The following is a 19,527-nucleotide window of genomic DNA, read 5'->3' as shown; positions in this document are numbered from 1 at the left end:
CTGAAGGCACCTTCTAGGGGCAGTGAAGGTGGTGATATCGATGCTGGAGGAACACATGCTAAACAGAGATCCTGCCCACAGCTACCAGGAAGACAACAGATCCTAAGCACCAGATGTAGCAAATACTAAAAAACCATTTCAGATTTTTATAAACTGTAAGACTGAGTGAAAGGTATGAATCCAAATACCTGTCTAGGGAAAGCAGGACCCTCAGACCTCTGTCTGAAGTATGCACAGTGAAGCTCAGAGAGGGGAGTTAGCTGAGAAGAGCCCTATAGCCAGGAAAGGACTGGGGACCCAGCTTTGGGTGTGTTTAGTTTAAGAGCTGTGTACATAGATTTCCTGTCTTTGCTTGGAGACAGGGATATGGGAAGGCCACAGGTATCATGAGGGTTATATCTAGGCTACGGTGAAGGGCTGGCTGGACAAAGAACCCCCAGGTCACCCCCATGTCCACCGGTAAAATCAAATGTACTGAGCCAGGACAGCAAAAGTAGTTTAATAGCTGTGTATTGCAGTCTGAGTAAAAAGTAAGCAGGAGGGGACCTTGGGGATGTTTTTGAGCACCTCTTTCATTTTGCAGACTGGTAAATTAAGTCCCAGAGGAAAAAGACATGTGAGCAGGCATGAGGAAGCCTTCTGGTAAATGCCGAAGGGACTCTGTGTACAGGCAGGTAGAGCACAAAACAAGCCTTCAACAGGGAAGTGTATTTATTTGTTAACCTTAATCTACCCAGGGACAGGGAATGGTGCTATGGGCTCCTGTCTGGTTCCTACTCCCCAGAACCTGTCAGTGAGGGTCAGCAAACCCATAGCTGCCCTGTCTGCAGATCTCCTGTGAATGCTAAGACCTAGAGACTCTTGCATGGGGAAGCCTTTGAGTGGGAGAATCTTCCCAAAGCCCACCACTGTGGTCAGGCTTTGAGAGGCCTTCAGGGATAGCCTAGTGGTTCTCAGACTTTAATACCTGCAGAGATGAACTAAGATTCTAAATAGATACACGTGGACTGAGGTCTGAGAGTCTGTGTTTTTATAAGGGTCTCCTGGAATGGCAGCTCAGACAGTTCCTAGACAACACCATAAGGGTAGTGTGTAGTGAAAAGTTCACAGGTTGGGAAGCCAAGTCTGAGCCTAGGTTCCTCCATGGTGAAGAGACTTCATTCCTCAATGTTCTACTTTCTTCATCTACCAACAGGAGTTTGGGGGAATGCAAGCATAATGAGAAGCTCTCAGAAGTGCCTGGTGTATGGGAAGAGCACCATCAACTTCAACGCAACTCCTCCCTCCTGCACCCCTATTTTCAAGGCTGCCTTTTTCCTCTTCCCCCTGCGTCAGTATGATCCTGGCTGCCACATGCCACATCTCCTCGCCGCTGCCACTCCCAGCTGTGACAAGCCTCTAGCAGCTGCCTGTCTTTTCATTGTAAAGAATTAATCTCTTCTCATTCCAAGGCCAAGGCAGGGAAAGAATGCTCCCCTGCAGCCCATAATAAGAAGCGCATCCTACAGTGGCTCAGGTGCCTTTGTCTGCTCAATTGAAACATGTCTAACCCCGCTGCTTCGCGCTGGAGCTGGCCTTGGTAATTACTGTAATTGTGGGACTCTGAGTGGCTCGGCAGGAATACAGTGCCTTTATACTCCAGGACCTCATAAGAGCCTGGTGGATTTTATGTCTGCGCATGCGCACACGCACACGCAAGCGCACACGCGTGCACACACACACACACCTAGTGGCACAGGTACATGCAGAGAGAGACCCACAGACATGGACATACACACACGGGTGAGAGGAAGACAGTCATATCTAATACAGTATCTGTTGTGATTTAAATTTGAGGTGGTACTTACGGGTGCATACGCCAGTAGTACTCTCACTATCTGATGCTCTGCCTTGCTGTGGGTCTAGAAGCAAGGGGGCATCCTGACCGTGGACCGAAACCTATGCAATCATGAGCCAAATTGCACCCGTTCTTCCGCCTGTTACCCTTCTCAGGAATTGGACACGCTCATCACACACAACTGACTAATGCATCTCTCAGGTTTGGACTCAGCGGACAGCAGCTTCTTACAGGAGATGCTAATTGGAAATCAAATTATTTTTTTTTCTTTTCTGAAGGGTACAGAATCCTCTGATATTATTATTCAAGTAGGTTTGAGGTGATTAAGAGAAATGCAAATGCATGGATCTCTCAAAAGAAGTAGTCAAATCAGGACAAAGAACCTGTTCAAAAAGACGTGAAATTAAGGGGTAAGAAGACTGGGTAGAAGAAACAAAAATGAGTGGGCGGGACTCAGCCAGCCACGGGCACCCTAATCTGGACTCCCCCCAATTAGGTTAGAAAGAAACCCCCACCCCGCACCCTGCAACCAAATGCACCAACCAGCAGCCTGCCATGTTACTAGGGTGATCTCTTTGTGATGAGGAAGCCTCACCCAGCACACCATCAGGGCAACCTGAGTGGGATTAGGAAACCTACAAGCAGGTCTGGGGTTGTCCACTCTGCACTCCGGGGGGAAAAAACACGGGCCCACCTGTTACCTTGCAGCACCAGCCAGATGGGCACCATTGGTGTGAGCAGAGGTATGTGTGGTGGTTCATGGGAGAGAGAGACAGAATGGTTCAGGACCTGTGGGCAGAGGCATGTCTGAGGAGAGACAAAGGAGGAAGGGAGTGGACTGAGATAGTGAGGGAGTTGAACCCTTGATCAGCAGGAACACACTGGAAAGCTTGCCCTGCACTTTGGGCAGACAGCAGAGATACCCTGTGGATGAGAGCATAATTGCCCAGGCCTGAACCCAAGGATATGACTTGGCTCCGCCCCATCATCCACCCAACCTTGCTTTGCTAGAGCAGGTAGAAGGACCTGACCGGCACACCCAAAGCTGCAGGATCTCCGCAACACAGGACATCAATATCCAGAATATCCAGGAGGAGCCCAAGAGTAGAAACCAGAGACCTTGAGCCAGACCAATGACTCTTTGTGATGAACACTGGCAGAAAAAGACCTATGGGCAAAGGGGTACATGGCATGACTCCAGCGTCACACTGCAACATCCATGATGAGATTTTTGAGTTTTTCCCTTTTTATTTTATTTTATTTATTTTTCTCTTAAATTTTGTTTTACTTGGAGGGTGTGCAGGGGCAGAGAAGTAATGTGAATGGATAGATGGGGAAATGAGCGGAATCAAGATAACATGATGTAAAAGACACATAGAATAAATAAATAAATAAATAAATAAATAAATAACAGCCAAGATTACAGAGCCAGCACTTAAATTCGAGTTGTCCAGTCACAACTTTTCACACCTCAAGTCCAGCCTAAGTCTTTCAGATTAGGACAGGCTTCTGTGTGTACATAAAGCATCCCTGCATTCATTGTTTATGTTTTTACCACACATAGCATGCTCATGAAGATGGCAGTGCAGGTGCCGTTTTCCCCGTCTTTAAAGGTGCTAAATAAACCTACTGCGTTGATGTACACCTGTAAGCTCAGCACTTAGGAGCGGGTCTTTGTGAGTCCATGGTCAGCCTGTTCTACATAGTGAGTTTCGGGATGGCCAGAGCTACACCGTAAGACCCTGTCTCAAAAAAGGAGGGAGGTGGTTGGAGAGATTGTTCAGTGGTTAAGAGCACCAGAGGCCCCAGGTTCAATTTCCAGAACCAATATGACCGCTCACACCTGTCTGTAACTCCTGTTCCAGAGGATCTGACTTCCTTACACAGACATATATGAAGGCAAAATACTAATGTACATAAAATAAATAAATAAATGTCAAATAATTAACCCATAAAAAGGAGGAGGAGAAGGAAGAAGAAGGAGAGGAGGAAAAGAAAGGAGGAGGAGAAGGAGGAGGAGGAGAAGAAGAAATAGTAGTAGTAGTAGAAGAAGAAGAAGAAGAAGAAGAAGAAGAAGAAGAAGAAGAAGAAGAAGAAGAAGAAGAAGAAGAAGAAGAAACATGAATGAGTCCATGAGTACCCATGCTGGCTCTTTTTGTTTCTGGCTCTTTTAGGAAGGGGGAAGTGTCCTAGTGAGATGTAACTGTAAACATGGACATATCCCAGAGCCACACATGAGAGGAAATCTCAACTGAGGAATTGCTCAGATCACATTGACCTGTGGTCACGTCTGTGGTAGATTGCCTTTATTAATTGATGTGGGAGGGTCCAGTCCACAGTAGGCTGCACCATTCCCTGGGCAGATGGTCCTGGGCTGTACAAAAAAGCTAGCTAAGCATAAACCAGAAGGAGCCAGTGAGTGAGCCAGCAAGCAGGATTCCTCTATAGCTGCTATTGTACTGTGCTAGCTATTAAATACATTCTGATGTCAGAGGTAATGACTGCTTCTAAGTTCCTGTTTTAGTTCCTGTCGTGGATTCTCCCATGATAGACTATAACCTGTAAACTAAAACAAACTCCCTTCCCCCTTAGTTGCCTTTGGTCATGGTGTTTGTTGCAGCAACAGAAAGCAACCAGAGCAGGAAGCATAATTCATTACAGAGTTCATGGTCTCCAGAAGAGGGAAACAATAATTTCCTTGGGAGAAAGAGTTCTCTTTCCTGCTGTGTGTCTTTCTTTCTTGGGTCCTTGTAGATAACATTTACAGACACCTCTCACCCCCACTGTGAGATACTCCAGGGATTCTATAGCAGCATCTCTTATTGCAGGACAGAGAATCACCAACACACTAGTCATAAAAAAACAACTCCATGGTCAATCAGAGTGCATTCTTTGGTTCTAACTTGCACCAGTTGGGGAAGAGTAAGAAGCCTAGCTTGCTTCCTTGCTAAGTCTGGGGACACTTAGCATCAATGACAGTCCTTTTTGTCTCCCCCCAGAGAAGATTTGACCTGGGCATCCTTCATTGCATGGATTTCCGATGGTCACTTTCAGCATCAAAAATGGCAGGAGATGGAACAGATGACTGATCTTGCCAATGCAGACCAATGGAAAAATGCGCTAACTTTGAATTCACCAAATGGGGTGAATGTATCTTTGCATACACTATGTACCTGCATGCACTTTATGTATTATATATATATTCATATACATGCAATACATAGACACATCATGCATATACACCCACACATTTAGACACTTCTGAGTGTAATTCAGTGGGTGCCTTCAAGTCTCAGTGATGTGTGTGGAGTCACTTGTTGCCATCACCAGCTCTGTCTTGGTGAATCTCTAACATGGCATTTTCAAAGTCTTGCCTGCTTCCTCCTCTTCCTTTCCTCAGGCTGTTGCTTCTAGCATTTCTAAGGACTCTGCCTCCCTACTGGTTCCCTCCACCTCTAACCTCCACATGCCACACTACATCCAACAGGAAGCAATCAGGATTTAGGGTGGCTAAAATTTTGTAGAAATCCAAGTTCTCTGGAACTAAATGAAGTCTTGTTTGACTAGAACTGAATTTGGGCAGCAACTACCTTGCTTTCCCTTCTAGAGTTTCGGCTCTGTGTGGGTATGGTTTGCTTTTCCGTTAGATGACATATAGTTGTCTATTTTAGCAATACCAGCTTATTGGTGACTTTCCCATTGCTGTGATTAAGGAGGAGGCATTTGGCTTATACTGGCTTGCAGTTCAAGGAGGTAGGGGAGTGTGAGGCAGGGGGTCATGCTGGGTCCACAGCAGGAAGCAGGAACATGGAAACTAGGCTTCAGTTACTACCTCCTTTTCACTCAGCCCGAGAGATGACACTGGTCATATTCAGCATGTGTCTCCCACTTGCAGTTAAGTTTTTCTGGAAACATCCTTCTACGTAAACCTAGAGGTGGGTTTCTTTAGGTGATGCTAAAGCTAGTCAGGTTGGCCATGAAGATTTGCCATCACTCTAGGTATCCCTTGCTTGCTGGGCTCTCACTGCAGTCTCTTGGTTTGCACACCCAGAAGATTTAGTTTTGATGGCTATTCTTTTCCCTCACACAATTACCTTTCTCTATTTTACTACAGACTCACTTTAGTGCATATAACATTAGTAAAAACAAATGGACCAGAGAAGGCAATGCAAACCCATGCGAAGACATGGGGTAATTTCCACTTCATAGTATTATATTCATCCTCCTCAGCCCTGTGAAGCCAGGGAAGGGAGGTGTTTAAAAGTTCTTCATATCTCCACTTCTCATTAATTTTACACAGGCTGCCTGGCAACGCTGTCACAGAACAGCTCACATTCCAGCTCCAGCCTCTATTTCTGCTAATTGGAAAATGTTTTGTTTCAACTAATCTTCCCCATCAAAACATCATCCCAGTCTAGGTACAACACCCATCACCGAGGGACCTGTGTGGTTCAAAAATCAGGGGACACAAAAGGATTTCTGTTTTTTCCACATATGTCCAGGCTTCAGATGAAGTATTCCAACACACACATGCACACAAGTATATGGGAACATGTGTACACACAACACACATGTGCATACACATTCACACTACTTATGAATGTACATACCCCAACCTTAAAAACTCCTGAGGGACTTACAGTCTTTCACTGTTAGTTAGCTGTTTTTAATAACTTCCTTCCATCTCCCCATAGCAGAGCATTTTAGAGTAAAAGGGAAGATAGACACCTTAGAATTGCTTATCTAGCTGAGACACTCTTGAATAAGGAATAAGCTAGATAGGAAGGAGTGATAGGAATGATGGATGGTTCCTGCCTTCTGAGCAACTTAATTTTAACCATCAGTCTAATCTCACGTGTGTGTGTGTGTGTGTGTGTGTGTGTGTGTGTATGTGTGTGTGTGTGAGAGAGGGGGAGGAGGGATGGAAGGAGAGAGGGAGGGAGAGAGGGAGGAAGGGAGGGAGGGAGAGAATTATTCTAGTGAACAAACATTAACCAGGAACACACACATTTTAAATCCCAAGATAAATGAGGGAAGGATCCTGTGATGGATAAAGTAAGAAAAGACAGACATGCTCAGTTGGGAGGATTGATGCATTTCTCCCCACTTTTAAACCTTCATTTTCATGAAGGGAAGTAGGTCTTGAGAAATGATTGGAAGACCTTTTCTACCTGTCGTCAGGTAGAAAAGACAGCCAAGGGCACCATGGGTATCACTTAGGCTCCCAGCTAGTTCTAGGATCTGACATTTTAGTATTGGTCAAAGCAAGACAAGAAGAGCAGAGGCCATGACAATGTTGTAGGAAGGCTGCTTGTTCATTTCCCGGCTGCCCAGACTCCCGAAATAACCACATAGAAACTGTATTAATTAAATCACTGCTTGGCCTATTAGCTCTAGCTTCTTATTGGCTAACTCTTACATATTAATTTAACCCATATCCATTAATCTGTGTATTGCCATGTGGCGGTAGCTTATAGGCAAAGTTTCGGCATGTCTGTCTCTGGCGGCAACTCCATGCAAGGAGGCAGAATGAGAAGAAGCCATGGAGCTGCTGCCAGAGACAGACATGCCAGAACTTTACCAGGTAAGCCACAGCCATTTGGTGATACACAGATTACTAGATATGGGTTATAAAAAAGCTGTTTGGCCTTATACAACAAACTGGTGTGCCAACATGGTCGACTAAATCCATGTAAAACCCGAGAAAGCTTAAAAAGGAATTCTAGACACATATACAAAACAAAGTTAAGCATTTTCTCAGGTGGGCTTTGTTTGCTAGAAGCAAGCAGATGCACAGTTCCTTGAAGAGAATGTTTCCTGACTCAGTAGTAGCAGCAAAAATTGCAGCTTTGAAATGGCGATTTCTGGGCTGTGCTGCCAGGGCAAACTCTGGCTCTTTCAGGAGGCCAAGCACTTGAATGGGATTTGTGGGCAGCATGCTGCAAGTTATTTGGTGGCAGCATGGGCCAACTGGTTATCAGAGCTGAGGTGGTGAGGATGGCTCCCACCTGGTAATCTCAGAGGCAGTAAACAAACTTCTGCCATGTTGGACTGAGCGGAGTAAGCAGTCAGGGCCATATTAATTCTAGCAATGATGCCATGTAAGTTTTTAAGAAGAAAACCTCCTGGGCAGAAAAGAATTGCAGATTCACAATAGGACAGATTCTGACATAAAAGAACTCTAAATGAGTCACAGTGTTAGATAAATGTATGTAGGCTTTGGAGAGAGAAGAAAGGTCACCGTGTACACCCCCCAAAATACTTTGTCCAACATAAAGTAGGAAGCAGTTTGGAGAGAACAATGCCCACATTCCCAAATATTGTCTATAAATGTTTGTTTATATTTAAAGAGGGATATGCTATAGAGATTTACATTGGTATGGATTTTGGTTTATTGATACAAACTTAAGGTCAATTTTGTTATACTGTGTATATGTATTTCTGCTCTTGATTAACGTATTGTGTTTGTGCAGCTCATTTAAAAATGTAATGTATATAAGAAATATAGGTTAATAGATAATCATCTATTAGAGTCAAACTTCTAGTAATGTTAGGTTTTCTAGATATATAGAGATATATTTCAGTTAAATTGGTATTCTTCAAATCTTTCAGAGACCTTTAGAATATGGTATTTAAAATATTTTAATAACAGGAATTTTCATGAGACTGAGACACATCTGCTTCTGGCAGAACCAATTACTTCAAGAGAAAGATGGGCATTGAAGAGGCTCCTCATGGAATTTGTTAGCCATTTGGGCAAGGAACTGCTCTTGCCTGGACTGCTTGTTGCTATGTTATATGAACTGGACATGCAGGACCCACAGAGAAATGACTGCTGAACTTACCTAAAGGTGAGATGGTAAAGAGTCTGTCAGAAAAGTTACTGACAAACTGCCAATATAGACTGTCCAGGCAGCAAGATGTCTCTGTCAATTCTAGAGTTTTGGAAGTTGCTTACAATGTACTTCCTGTTTACTTAGGTAATATTATATCCTTCTGGAGTCTTTGATGGAGTTGAACAATAGATAGTTATAATTATAACTTTCCTTAGATATGATAAATGATAAAGTACATATAAATATTGTAACCATTATTCTTGCATGATACCTGTTTTGTTATATATAATTTTACTATGTTAAAATTAAAACCTTCCTTTTTATTTAGACAGAAAAGGAGAGGTGATGTGGGATTCCCCTCTGTATGCTGTGAATAGCATTGCTTAATAAAGAAGATGTTTTGGACCTGTGATAGGGTAGAGCAGAAAGAACTAGGTGAGAAAACCTAAAATGAATGCTGGGAGATAGAAGCAGAGTCAGGAGAAGCCATAGAGCCGCTGCCAGAGACAAACATGCTGAAACTTTGCTGGTAAGCCACGGCCACATGGCGATACACAGATTAATGGAGATGGATTAGTTTAAGATATAAGAGTTAGCCAGAAATACATTTAAGCTATTAGCCAAACAGTATTGCAAATAATATAATTTCTATGTGGTTATCTAGGAGTCTGGGCAGCCAGGAAATGAACAAGTGAGCAAGCAGCCTTCTTACAACAATGACAGGGCACAGGAAACAAGGAGACAAGCTGTCTACAAAAAGTCTAGCAAGGAAAATGACCAAGGCAATTACTCCAGCTTCTGAGGGATGACAAGAGAGGACTAGCTTTATGAAACATTCAGAGGGAAGAATGAAGAACTTAGGGATTGAATTATGTGCTTGAGGAGGAGAACTATCATCATTCTTGACTTCCTGCATGGATGCCAATAGCATTAATTGGGACATCACGAGAAAGATGTTTCTCAGTCACCAAATCATATTAAGTTTATTGGGCCCACTGTGTCACCTTTGGCTGGCCTCTGAAACCACAGAATAATAATGAACTTGTTGGGCCAGATGGCATGAGGTTAGTGAGGAAACCCTGTTTTTTTCTTTTGAGCCAATTATCATATTGCTTCATGCCTTTGCTTCACATTCCTGTAGCTGCCATTCACACACTAACATGAATTTCTCCAAAGTGTGTTTTTTGATAGTATGCTGGCTAGTATTATATCAACTTGATATAAACTAGAGTTGTCTTGGTCGAGGGAACATCAATTGAGAAAATGCCCTCATCAGATTGGCCTACGGGAAATCCTGTGGTGAATATTTCTGACTGATGATTGGAAAGTTTAGCTCACTGTGGGTGGTGCCACCCCTGGGCTGCTGATCCTGGGTGCTACAAAAAGGTCGGTTAAGTAGACTACGAGGAACGAGTCAGTAAGCAATATTTCTCCAAGGTCTCTACATCATCCCCTGCCTCCATGTCCCTGCCTTGAGTACCTGCTCTGATTTCTTTTGATGCCAGATTGCGACTCAAGCTTTGTAAGCCGGAACAAACCCTTTCCTCTCCAAGTTTCTTTTCTGTCACACTGTTTTCTCACGGCGATAGAAACCCGACTAAGACCGAGAGAGAGAATTTAGGTTAATGGAACTATTTTCCTATTTTGCCACCAAATGTGGATGCCAAATAATCAGGGTTTTCCTCAGGTGATGGGAAGGGGCAGCACAGACAAGTCTTCATTGGCCATCAGTTGATGTCTACCACTTGGGGTTCCACCACCAAAGACATGGAGGAACTGTAGGAGTTTGGCATTCTTTCAACCCGCAGATCACCTCAAATGCAAGGCAAATCTCTCAGTTACCTAGTGTATGTCATGGCTTGAACATGAAATGTCCTCCACAAGCTCATGTGTTTGAACACATGTTCTCCTCCCGATGGCACTTTTTTTGGGGGAGATTGTGGAACCTTTAGGAGGTGGAGCCTTGTTGCGGGAGCTCCTTCCGCTCCTTCAGCCAATAGCTGCTGAGATACCAGCCCATTGAGGCATGGTCTCTCCTTTAAAAAAGCAGCAACTGCCCTCCGCTCGCTCTCTGGCTTCCTGCTCCGCTTCCAGCGACTAGGCTCCCTTCCTGATTGCTCAGAGGGCTGTTGGCTGCTTTTTAAAAGAAGGAGAGACCATGCCTCAATGGGCTCGTATCTCAGCAGCTATTGGCTGAAGGAGCAGAAGGAGCTCCTGCAACAGAGCCTCAATGGATTAAATGGATCACTGAGAGGTAGGCTCTGAGTATTTTGTAGCCTGATCTCACTTCCAGCTTGAGCTCCTTATCTGCCGAGATGTGGGGACCACCTCCCACCACCGTGCCTTTTTACCATGAAGAAATTGTACCCTCTTTAAACCTGAACTTGTGTCTGAGAGATGTTCTGTTCCAGTAAGGAAAAAAGTAACTAATAATAGTTTAAATGAGAATGGCCCCAAATATTCCTATGTTTGGATATTTGGCTCCTGGTTAGTGAAACTGTTTCAGAAGAATTAGGAGGCATGGTCTTGTTGGAGGAGGAGGGTACTGGAGGTAAGCTTTGAAGTTTCAAAACCTCATGCCATTCCCAATTGGCTCTCTACCTGTGCTTGTGGATAAAGATGTGAGCTCTCAGCTGGTCCTACAGTCACGCCTTTGTTCCACCATCATGGACTCTTAACCTTCTGAAACCAAAAGTTCACTTAACACTCTTATAAGCTGCCTTGGCCATGGTGTTTTATGACAGTGATAGAAAACTCACTAAAACAGCATACTTTGTAACAATCCCTTCTACTTTCAGAGAAACTCATTGCAGACAAAGTGGCAAGGGGCTTGATGGGACAGTCTTTGGCTTAGACAAACAGAAATCTGGTTCAGCCTGTATCAATCTTCCTGACTCTCTCAGTAGCCTTATCTGTAGCCCTGTGTTAATGGAAGCCATGGACAAGCCAAACCACAGCATCGCTTAGTCTCTGAACTCTGTTGGAAAGTGCCTTCATAATCGCAATGATTTGAGGCTGAATAGAGATCCCTGGGACTGAAATAGGTTGAATTTAATTATTTCTGTTAAATTTGTCATGGGACCCGAGTCCCTCTAGTAATTTTTATTTTCCAATATTAAAGGTGAGATGATGAGAGATAATACTTTAATAAAAAGCTAGTATCTTTGAAATTATAAATCACAGATATACCTTCCAAGGTAACAGCGAGATCTCAGGAGTTCAAGAGGACTAAGAACCCCTTCATTTTTTATTTCTCTTTCTCTCCTGGTATCTCATCTAGCTAAGAAGATGAGCTTAACTTTCCTCTCCTCCTGTCCCCCTTTCTTTTCTCTGCCTTCCAAATTGGCCCTTCATTAAGATAGCGATGCTTCAATAGGACCTGAGAGACTTAGATTCTATTTTGAGGTCTCCATTAAGCCAAGGGGGTAGATTCTTCAACAGTATCTCTCATCTAAGCCCTTCAAGCTCTGGTGGTTGGCTTATAAACTTTGAGTCACTGATGGATGCTCAAAGCTGATTTCTTTTAAATCAAAGCAGGGTGTCTTAGCATTCCTGTGTGGCCCAGATGTTCTGTGGGAATGAGTAATGTTGCTGGGAGATCAATCACCACCGATCAAGGGGGTGTTCTTTGCTCAGGATGGCAACCACAAAATGGGGGAAGTGATAAGAGGTTTCTCAGAAAATATGACTGACTTGTTTGAAAATGGGCAAAAATCAATGCAACATAAGAAAGATCTTTTTTGGCAGCACACTTAAAAAAAAACAGATGTATCATCTTCATTGTAGATTCTTTCAGAGCCTTGCTATTTCTTGGTCAACAGTTCCACAAGTTATAAAAATATAAAAATCCTCAATTATAAAACACTTCCATTCATATATGAGATATGTATATGTATACACCTATACCTATATCTATATCTCTATGTATGTATGTATGCACGTATTCATCTATCTGTCTGTCTGTCTGTCTATATACCTATACCTATCTGTCTATCTATTCATCCATATATCTGATTTTTTTCTACTCAGGCCTCATTATGATATTCAGGCTGACCCACAACTGACTATATAGCTCAAAATCCAGTCAAATTCAGAGCCTTTCTTAGTGACCCCTTGAGAATGTATCTACCCCTTGAAGATTCTGGCCTGGGTCTACTACCTACCTGACATTTTTGTAATCTTTCCACACGTTAAACAATATTTTACACACAACAAAAAGAATCTATTTTCGTATGAATGTTACTTCTCCCCTCCACACCCCTAAATAGATTTGAATAGTTCTCAGGATCATGATCACAGGCAGTGATGCACTAGTAAATGTTGAACGACTGACTTTCTGGGAGCCAAAGGGTCCTATATGTATATACATAAGTTTGTGATAAATTTTACTGGCTTGGAAAATGTGTGTTTGACAATTTACAAATATGAACACAACACACAGCACTCCGGTCGAGTCTGCGGTAGTTGATTTGTTCTCAGAGGACGCGTTGGTTGATTTTTGCCAAACTCTTTGATCTGTAGCCAACCCATGGGCATCATCCAACCTTGATTTGACAAACTGAGCTGCATTCCAATCCAATTCCTCCTTATACGGGGAACTTGCTGCAGTTCAATGCATTATGTGATTTATATCTGATCTACAGTAAAGCTACTTCTTACTCTCAAGCAAGTTCTATTAATAAATGAATCTCAGCTTCATCGCTTAGCAAGACAGCCTTTAAAGATTAATTTGCATTATTCACATTTCCTTCTTTGCCGTTTCTGTTTTTGACAGTCCTGGGGATTGAACCCAAGGCCTTCCACACGCTGAGCAAGTGCTTTACCACTGAGCTATTTCCTCAAACTGTTGGTACTTTCCAAAGCCTATTAAACTACTAAATACTAAATCAAGCTTTGATTGTCGTATTTGCCATTTTCCATGGGTTAAAAAAATGCCATCAAGGTGTAGGTGCATATGAAGTAGCTCACCGTTAATTATACTCCCACTGAAAAGACAAAATAAAGCAAATAAACTTAAGAGCCTATCTAATCAAGTAAAGACGAAGGACTAATGGGTTTTAAATATTAGCTACCTCTGATTTCAGTAACCATTTTAAATGACAGCTTTACATAATTTAGTATTTAATACAATAGCTCCAGTGGATGACTGCCTCACAGAATCTCCGCCTATTGAGCAATCTACACTTAGAGCTGGTAGGAGGCCCTTTTAGAACAGCGGTGCCTCTGCTCTGTAATCCCATGTCTTCCATGCGACTGGGCTGCAGTGAGAGCCTCTGACTGCTCGCCCTGTGAGTGAGCAGCTATGGTTTCAGAAGGGCAGATGGCCAAAGAGCTCACAAAAATCAGGCAGCTCTCTGACATCTCCCCAGTAAACGATGATGAAAAGTGACCCCTGGACAGAGAGGAAATCCGGGTACCCCCATGAGGGCCAAAGGCTGGTTCTTGGGGATTTTCACCTCACTTGTCCTCACCTCCAAATGCAGTACTACTAGGATCTCAACATTTCTCTCTAGACATAAGGTTAGATATTGTCTTGTCCGACTCCTGCTCATTTCTACTTGTATAAATTATAGCGACTCAGCGACTCTGTCTTCTTCCAGTTGTAACCAGACTGTCCCAAGACAGTCTGTGACGTTTGCATCAGAACTACTCTAAGGATCACTGAGGGAAGGAAAGAAGGACTAGGATAAAGGACGGAGACAAAGGCAAGCATGGGGATATGCCCGTTTCCAGTGATGTGTGTTCAGAAGCCAGCTTCTCCACTGAGCAAGTGGTCTTGGAGAAGCTGCTGAACTCCATTGATTTAGTTACTTTCCTGTTGCTGCGACAAATTATCAGACAAAAGCAACCTAAAGAAGGAAAGGTCTTTGTTTTGGCTCACAGTTTAAAGGTGCAGTCCATTACTGCACATAAGCCGTGGTGATGGGAGAGAGAGGCATCTGTCTGGTCATACTGCTTTTACAGACAGTAAGAAGAGAGCAATGCTAGTGTTTCCTCCTTTACACTCAGTCTAGGGACTCAGATCATGTGATAGTTCTTCCCCATTCAGGATGGATCTCCCTTCTCTAGTAATGCTTCTCTGGAAACACTGCTGCAGGCATAGCCAGAGGCGTGTCTCCTAGGTGACTCTAAATTGCTACAACCTGATTTTAAAGCAAGATTTAAGTATAACTTATTTCCTCATCTTGTACATCTTACCAGATGGCTTTGGTCAATTTCTTACTATGCTGTGCCTGCTTCTTGTGAAATAAAAATAGATAATACTGTTTACTTCTTTGCTTCTACTCTCCTTAAGCAGGTATTAAGATCATTGATGGTGAAAAACATGGACATGAATTTTTGCTTTGGGGGGGACCTAAGCTGTTCTGCTTGAAGGTATTACTGTATTTGGCATCACTCAGCAAAACAGAGGGAGAAGGGAGGAGGTTTCATGTACCAAACTAGCAAATTAGCCTGTGAGTATGAAATTAAACACCATGTCTGTCCCTGCCTTTGGGAAGCTTATAGCTTGCTGAAAAAAATATGAAAAGTAAACATTCAATTATGTCTCTTTGTTGCGAGGACATACTGCTGAGAATACAAAGCAGGGACTAGAGGCACAAGGATGTTTCCCAAGACACACAGGCCAAAGACAAATGGACCTTCAGGGAAGCCTGAAGGCCGGTGCCAGGGAGAGAGGGTCTACGTTCATGTTCATTTTTATAGTAAGACCTCATGGAAACCTTCCGGAGTGTCTTAAGGTTGTTTCCTCTGGTCATATTGTACCAGTATATAACTGGGATTTCTGCATACAGGAGACTAGTGAAAGCGAGCCGTATGTCTGGTCCAATCCACCACCAGAGAGATCAGATTATCAGCCAGTCCTACGGAACTGGGTATGTGTGAGCTCTGAGAAGTGACGGCTTGCATACTTTCCCGGTCCTGTGTTTTCAGTGACATAGTGGTAAGGGCATTTACACCAGGGGAATTGGCAAGTACGACTCTCTTTCTAAGGGCCCTACGTTAAATCAGTTATTAGCATACCCCTGTGTGTATTTATACTTGGGAGTTTTCTCTGCTGCCTCCCACTAGGGGCAACTATCTTCATAGGTTTCTATACTGCGTCTGCTAAAGGAAATTCAACCCAACCCACTATCTTGGAAGCAACTACTGCTATTGGGACCTATTCAACATAGAGTTTGGCCAGAAAGGCAGAGAATTAGTGCCTGTGGGGTCACCTTTGGCTCAGGGGGAGTAACATTTAATAACAAATGCTCCTTGTTCTGGTTTTCCTGGAAGACAGTTCTGAGATGTCTCCCCAGGGACTGGGATCAAGCCCTTGCCACTCACAGCAGGAGCTACCTCTGAAAACATAGCCTTTTCTGAATATCCTCCTTCTACCTCCCTCTTTTGCTCTGGGATAATTGTCTAAATGAATTCTTGCAGGCTGTCTGCATTCCAGGCGAAACACACCCTAAAGATGAATCTGTTGACATTTGTATGTCAGTCTCAGGGCTGTCCTGTTGTATTAATAACTGATAATCAGGAAGTGGCCTATAGTTAACAATTAGCCATTGTGATGTGCTGAAAGCCTTGTCTGGGGGAGGGGGTGCTGGAGAGATGGCTCAGTGGTTGAGAGCACTGACTGCTCTTCCAGAGGACCTGGAATTCAATTCCCAGCAACCAGATGGCAGCTCACAACTGTCTGAAGTTGTGAGGATCAGTTGCAGGGGATCTGACACCTTCACACCAATGCACATGAAATAAAGTTAAATAAACCATATAAATATTTTTTTAAAAAAAGAAAGCCTTGTCTGGTCTCCCAAGACCAATCATGCCTTGCGCCCATGAGGAATCTTTGGAAGCACTCATCACATTGTAAAGTAATTAATTGATGGATCAACACATCAATTTTCTCTCCCTCTATGAGTTCCACACTGGGACATTGGTGGGGCCTCGTCTCCCTTACCTTACCCAGACGAGGTACTAATAAAATTTAGATGAGTAAATTAAGGAAGTACTTTAAATACATCTTTAGCACACTAAGAGTCATTATATACTAACTGCGGGTGGAGAAATGAATTACGGATGTGAGTCCAAACCATGCAACAGGTAATGTGTGATATAAAGGGAAAAATTTAGCAATACAAATTAAGGAATTAAAGTAAGACTTTAGCAAAAGTAAGTCTGTTGTGACTATGAAATGTTCTTCATGGGCTTGATTGTTTGAACATTTGAACATTTTGTTTCTAGGGCTTGATTGTTTTTGAACATTTTGTTTCTATCCAGCTGTACTGTTGAGGACTTTGTGGAACTTTGGGGACTGTTGCATAGCAGAAGTGGGTCGCTGGGGGAGCAGACCTTGAATGATACTTGCTTCTGGCTCTGGTCCAAGCTCTCTGTTTCCTGGCTACCTTTTATGTGAACACCTGCTACTGCAAGCTCCAGATGTCCTGGGCCAAGTTGCTCCACTATGTCTTCCTCTCTGCGATGGACTAAATCCCCTGCAACTGTGAGCTAGGGCAAACCCTTCTCTCCTGTTGTTGTCGTCAGGCATTGTTTTGTCCTAGAGATATGAACAGTAGCTGATAACAGAGCCCGTATCTCCTAAGTAGAAACAAACAAAAGGGACTGCAGGGGAGAGAAGTAGAGGCCAGCACTGCTGACAACTTTTAGTGATGATCTTTCAAAAAAGTACCGAAGTGTCTTTCGCTCACCAGAGGCTTGTGACATACCTATAACAACATTGAAGGGAGCACAAACATGGGCGAGCCGCTGCTCCAAAGCATTGAGGGTGGATATTGGTACAGAGAAACCTAAACAGCATGTAATGCTACAAGCAGGGAATTATGATGCACGGAAGCCTGAAGGCCTGGACAAAGAAAGTCAACCATGTGTGTGTATGTATGTATGTGTATGTATATATATATATATATATATATATATATATATATATATATATATATATAATAGGATAGCAGCAGACGCTGAGAAAATGGCTGCCACACAGAAACCAGAAGCAGAAAAAGACAGAAACACAGACCTGAACTGAAAAATAAACTCCACAGGGTAGGCAGAAGGATCCCATATTTACCTTTCACGGTTTTTGCAGGAATTATCTGAGTAGCCCTCCTTGTCAGATTTTTAAGTGCAGAAACCTATAAGGTTAGAATCTTGGCAGAAAAAGTAACATCAGGTTTACTTTATCTTTCCTGATGTGCCTCTGTCTTCAATTTCTCCTTCCAGTGATGGTGAGTAGCGTCTACCAGTGCCCTCCTTTCCTTCCTCCACCTTGTTTTTTTTTTTTTTTTTTTTTTTTTTTTTTTTTTTTTTTTTTGGAGGGGTTTTCCGGCAAGAGCCAGAAAACCTGCTAGACAAATTCTAAAAGAGCTGTAACACTCCTTGTTTTGTTTTTTAACCATAAGAAAATTATTTCTAGATTTGGAGCATCAGAAGTTATCAAGTGTCTTCATAGACTGTCGACAAGAGTTGTATAAACAAAGCCTGCCCCCCATACTGACACTGGGGGATAGCCTCACAGGGTCTTTCTAACTGCACAAGGGAGCAGATGCTCCCTTCTTTGCCATCAGTCACTCTGAAGAGCCTCTCTCCTCACTGGAGCAAAAGCTCTATTTGTTCCTCTGCTTACTTTGCAACCACTCTCTTTGGGGGAATACTTTGATTTTTCTGGTGCTGAGCCCAGGTTTAGTGGAAGGGAGATGCTCAGTGGAGGTAGCTGTTTTAAAGTTAGTAAAAAAAAATGACAGGTAATGATATATAAATTGAAAAAGAACAGTATCTTAAAAATAAGTGAAGGGTAGCCTATATAGCTAAATAATATTTAAATCACATTTACTTATCTCCAGTCTTGATATTAGTTAACAAAGAAAGATTGATCTAAATCCTTATACTAATTAGGAAGGAAAAGTTGATGTAAGTCTTTCCTGAGGGAATTTGAGAAGTGTTATAGATTAAATAATAGTGTCCTCCCCAAATCCATGTGTTGAAGCCGTAAATGCCATCAAAGAGCAATGCTATTATGGGGGGGTCTTTGGGAGGTGTGTAAGGTTGGATGAGAACATGGGGGAAGTTGTCTAATGATGGCATTAGCGTCCTTTAATGTGAGACACCATAGAACTTTATTTTCCTCTTTCCCCTCTGCACAAACATGCAGGGAGAAAGCAACCACTTAGTGCTGAGAGCAAAGGCCTGAGTCTGGTTATAGCCATCTTAGTCACAAATTAAGTAAGCTATTCAGAAGCCTTTGTAGGGCAAGTTCTGGGCCTAGGATAACCCTTATCTCCCTGTGAGTTAAGATTGCCTGCGACCTGCAGATCCTAGGCACCAAAAGTGATTAGCATGTCCCACTGTAAACATTTTACAGACCCTCAGCATTTCCTTATCTCTTCCTATCAGCTAGGGATGTCTCCAGACAGACCTGACATTCCAGTTAGATCAATGACATTCCAGCATCCCACCCTCCCCCTGTCTTTTTGCTATACAATGCTCCTGAGAAAAAATAAAGTTGGCAGCTTGATCAGAATACAGACTTGCTGTCCATTTCTCTGTCTCTTGTCTCTTCATTCCTCTTTCTTCCAGGTTCGTACTCCCGTTCATGTCCCACTGGCCAGGACAATCTAGAAAACATACCCATCAGGTACCAAATTGACACCTCAATCCTGAACTCTCAGCATCAAGAAAGAGCTGTGGGAAGTAAATTGCTATTGTTGAAGTTACCCAGTCAATGGTCTTTTGCTATGCCAGCCTAAGAAGTCAGAAAACAGAGCTATAAGCCGGGAACAATATTAAAAGTGAAAACCATTAAGAATAAAGTGAAGCTCAGTGTGGTGGCTCACGCCTTTAATCCAAGAATTT

The 19,527-nt window shown here is 43.0% G+C and overlaps 1 protein-coding gene and 1 non-coding gene across 2 annotated transcripts in view; both read right to left on the bottom strand.

The window, feature by feature from the left end:
• Positions 1–19,527, bottom strand: part of Vat1l (vesicle amine transport 1 like) — a 157,568-nt gene that overhangs the window by 39,603 nt on the left and 98,438 nt on the right. The gene's annotated exons all lie outside the window — the stretch shown is intronic.
• LOC119802357 lies at positions 17,992–18,053 on the bottom strand. The gene has a single exon (XR_005283376.1). It is a non-coding gene; the product is annotated as a U7 small nuclear RNA (small nuclear RNA).

This window comes from Arvicola amphibius, chromosome 15, assembly GCF_903992535.2.
Source record: "Arvicola amphibius chromosome 15, mArvAmp1.2, whole genome shotgun sequence".
Taxonomy (NCBI): Eukaryota; Metazoa; Chordata; class Mammalia; order Rodentia; family Cricetidae; genus Arvicola; species Arvicola amphibius.
The sequence above is the reverse complement of the archived record's forward strand: the minus strand, read 5'-3'. Positions and strand labels throughout refer to the sequence as shown.